We start from the raw sequence: 5000 nt of genomic DNA on the forward strand, positions 1-5000 counted from the left end.
ATTTTATAAATATTTAATTTTGGCTTTTAATTACTTCTCTTTTAGTTTATCTATTTACTCATTTTCTTTTCCTCGCCGGGCTATATTTTCATGTTGGAGCCCTTGGGTTTATAGCATCCTACTTTCCCAACTAAGGTTTTAGCTTAAATAAGGAAACATATAGATATGATCAGCGACCAAGCTCATTCTCCACCCAGGCTAGGACCATGGACTGCCAACCAATGGCTGATGATGACTCAACAGGTAAGCTAATAAGATCCCCAAAACCCTCCTAAGTTAACAAGGATGGTTTGGTTGCAGACTCTAAACAAACTATCGAGCTTGAGCGGGACTTGAACCCTAGTCTGGCGAGCACCAGACAGAGACGTTTTCAATAAGCCACCACAACCCTGAATTTATAGAACATCACGTCAATTGGAAATTGCAATAGTTGTTAAACCAAATATTTGCAAAAGTATCCAGATACACAGCAATGCTTTTACTATTTTTACTCTTTGTATCTTGTTATGATTTTGTACACTTTTGTATGTGCCATCGTGTATAGTGAATTATTTTTAGTGAGGCAGATTTGCACCTACTCACAGGGGTGCCCTTTTAGCTAGGAAAAGTTTCCTAATCGCTGATTGGTTAGACAAGATGATTTTAACAAATCAGATAGCAAGAAACTTTCCCGAGCTAAAAGGGTACCGCTGCGAGTTGGTGCAAATCTGCCTCATTAAAAAAAAAGATTGAGTATAGATGGATTATCTAGTTTTCTTAAACATTTATAATCATATTGATAAACTCTGGTTTAAGGGTTGTGGTTGCCTGTTGGAAACGTCTCTGCCTATCATTATGTTTGATAGGAGTTCAAGACCCGAACCAGCTCGATATTTTCTGGTAGTGCCTACAATATCACCCTCCTTTTGAGCTAGGAATGAGTCATCAGCAGCACATACCTAGCCCTCCCTGCTCCTAGCTTGGGTTGAGAGGGGGTTTGGGCGCTGATCATAGGCACAGTTGGACACAGGCATCCGTAGCACAGCCTGCTCATAGCAATTGCACACTGTCGCACACTTACTGCCGCTAGTATAGGAAGACATGGGTTGAAGGTACACGCAGGAACTAGCCGCACAGTTCCAGTGTGACAAGGTGCACTTCTTCAGATCGACGTGTACCATGAATCCCTGTGTTCAACTGTATCATCATTCTCTAGCGAATTTTCATGAGCCATTTAGGAGCAACCTTAAAAAAAATATTTTCTACCTACAATGAAAGATCAGTAAGACAAAGTGTTTGATTTTAATTCTCATAGATGTATAAAATGGAATAAGTTTCCCTAAATCAACTTTTGGATGCTTCCAAGCACAGAGACTTCTTGAATTTCTTGACTCAAGCAGAAGATTTTTAGGTCCAATTTCCTCTAATAGGACTTACCCAAGGACCAGTATTGGCCTTGAACTTACCCAAGGACTTGTATAGGCCTTGGATTTACCCAATGACTTGTATTGGCCTTGGACTTACCCAAGGACTTGTAATGGCCTTGGACTTACCCAAGGACTTGTATTGGCCTTGGACTTACCCAAGGACTTGTATTGGCCTTGGATTTACCCAAGGACTTGTATTGGCCTTGGACTTACCCAAGGATCTGTATTAGCCTTGGACTTACTCAAGGACTTGTATAGGCCTTGGACTTACCCAAGGACTTGTATTGGCCTTGAACTTACCCAAGGATCTGTATTAGCCTTGGACTTACTCAAGGACCTGTATTAGCCTTGGACTTACTCAAGGACTTGGATTAGCATTGAAGTTACCCAAGGACTTGTATTGACCTTGGACTTATCCAAGGACCTGTATTGGCCTTAGTTTTACCCAAAGATTTGTATTGGCCTTGGATTTACCCAAGGACTTGTATTGCCCTTGGACTTACCCAAGGACCTGTATTAGCATTGGACTTACTCAAGGACCTTTATTAGCCTTAGACTTACTCAAGGACTTGTATTGGCCTTGGATTTACCCAATAGCTTGTATTGGCCTTGCACTTACTCAAGGACTTGTATTGGCCTTGGAGTTACCCAATGACTTGTATTGGCCTTGGACTTACCCAAGGACTTGCATTAGCCTTGGACTTAACCATGGACTTGTATTGGCCTTGGACTTACCCAAGGACTTGCATTGGCATTGAAGTTACCCAAGGACTTGTATTGACCTTGAACTTATCCAAGGAACTGTATTGCCCTTGGTTTTACCCAAGAACTTGTATTGCCCTTGGACTTACCCAAGGACTTGAATAGGCCTTGGACTTACCCAAGGACTTGTATTGGCCTTGGATTTACCCAAGGACCTGTATTGGCCTTGGACTTACCCAAGGACTCGAATTGGCCTTGGACTTACCCAAGGACTTGAATTGGCCTGGGAATTACCCAAGGACTTGTATTGGCCTTGGATTTAACCAAGGAACTTGAATTGGCCTGGGAATTACCCAAGGATTTGTATTGGCCTTGGACTTGCGCTAGGAATTGTATTAGCCTTGTACTTACCCAAGGACTTGCATTGGCCTTGGACTTACCCAAGGACTTGCATTGGCCTTGCACTTACCCAAGGACCTGTATTGGCCTTGGACTTATCGAAGGACTTGTATTGGCCTTGGACTTACCCAAGGACTTGTATTGGCCTTGGACTTATCCTGGGGCTTATATTGGCCTTGGACTTACTCCAAGGACTTGTTTGGCCTTGGACTTGCCCATGGACTTGTATTGGCCTTGGACTTACCCAAGGACTTGCATTGGCCTTACACTTACCATAGGACTTGTATTGGCCTTGGACTTATCCAAGGACTTGCATTGGCCTTGCACTTACCCAAGGACCTGTATTGGCCTTGGACTTATCCAAGGACTTTTATTTACCTTGGACTTACCCAAGGACTTGCATTGGCCTTGGACTTACCCAAGTACTTGCATTGGCCTTGGAATTACCCAAGGACTTGTATTGGCCTTGGACTTACCCAAGGACTTGTATAGGCCTTGGACTTACCCAAGGACTTGTATAGGCCTTGGACTTACCCAAGGACTTGTATTGGCCTTGGACTTACCCAAGGACTTGTATTGGCCTTGGACTTACCCAAGGACTTGTATAGGCCTTGGACTTACCCAAGGACTTGTATTGGCCTTGGACTTACCCAAGGACTTGTATAGGCCTTGGACTTACCCAAGGACTTGTATTGGCCTTGGACTTACCCAAGGACTTGTATTGGCCTTGGACTTACCCAAGGACTTGTATAGGCCTTGGACTTATCCAGGAGTTGGGGATGAGTGGAAGACCCACATTCTCTCCTGACGCCAAGTGTCATGTCATATTATGTCAAGGAAGGCGAGAGAGAGAGAGAGAGAGAGAGAGAGAGAGAGAGAGAGCCAGGCAACATGTGTGTGCTTCCCAGGCACTGGTTTAGGGGACACATCTCTGCCATTACTTCCTTCCTTAATCGACTCCCGCTTTGCAAATTTACCGAACCCAATAAGTCACTAAGCCGACTAAGCGGAATTCATATATACATACATACATACTTACATATATATATATATATATATATATATATATATATATATATATATATATATATATATATATATATATATATATATATATATATATATATATATATATATATATATATATATATATATATATATATATGGAACTTTTTTGAGTTGAACAGGTTAACATCAATCTCATTTTATAGTGTATGAATGAAAGATATAATTTAATGTTACTGTGCTTAGAACATTTTATTTTGATTGATCATTATTTCTCTTGAGATATATTTATTTCCTTAGTTCCTTTCCTCACATTTCCAATTGCTTTTCCATCTTGGTTATAGCTTAACTAATAATAATAATAATAATAATAATAATAATAATAATAATAATAATAATAATAATAATAATAATAATAATAATAATAATAATAATAATAATAATAATAATATAGATGATGAAAATATTAATAATAGCTATCATTACATATATTGGATTTGTTCATATTAAACCCATTTTCTACAAGGAAGTAGATTATAAAAGTCATTAATGATTAATTTCTGACATTTATTACATTCACCAAAGGTATAGAATTGATGTCACTCTTATATCTACTTAATTCTAAGGTTCGAATACTTGTCCGAGCAGAAGTAGGTTATTTATCATTAAAGGAATTTTATTATCGAAAAGTTATTATATTAAAAGTATTTGAAGGTTGCTTGGAAAATATATACGTATATATCCATTATTATCACAAACCAAGCTACAACCCTAATTGGAAAGGGAAAATGTTACAAATCGAATGACTCCAACAGGGGAAACAGCCCAATGCAGATAGGCAAGAGAGAAATAATAATTAAATTTGAAAGAAAAATAAGTTATATAAGATAGACAGAGATTAGAAACAACGCTAGATAGATTAGTCACATGTAGATTAAATCCTTTTCGAAAATCTATGTAAATAAAAAAAAAAGTTAAATTTCGATTTATTTGAAATGAATTTGTACTGTTTTATACATTACCATATGCATTGATTTTTTTTCCCATGAAATATGGGCATAATTCCTCTCAACTTACAAATCAATAAGAACTAGAGGGGCATTCAGTAGAGTGCAGACCTCCGCCGCTGCAGCATATTTCTTGACCTTGCCCTTTGACCTTAATATGTATTAATATGCGTGGATTTTCATACACTCATATAAGAACCCAGTTTGAAGTCTCTGTGACAACGATGTCCAAACTTATAACTGGTTACGTGAATTGGACATTAGGTTTGGCCGTGACCTTGACCTTTGACCTTGACCTTCCAGAATTTAATAATTTCCATTTTTTTTACATAACAGTTAATCCCTGCAAGTTTCATTACCCTACGATTAAAACTGTGGCCAGGAAGCTGTTCACAAACAAACAAACACACAAACAGGGGCGAAGGCATAACCTCCTTAACCAATGACTAATTGATCATAAATATATTATTTAAGAATTGTT

Source organism: Palaemon carinicauda, chromosome 32 (assembly GCF_036898095.1).
Source record: "Palaemon carinicauda isolate YSFRI2023 chromosome 32, ASM3689809v2, whole genome shotgun sequence".
NCBI lineage: Eukaryota > Metazoa > Arthropoda > Malacostraca > Decapoda > Palaemonidae > Palaemon > Palaemon carinicauda.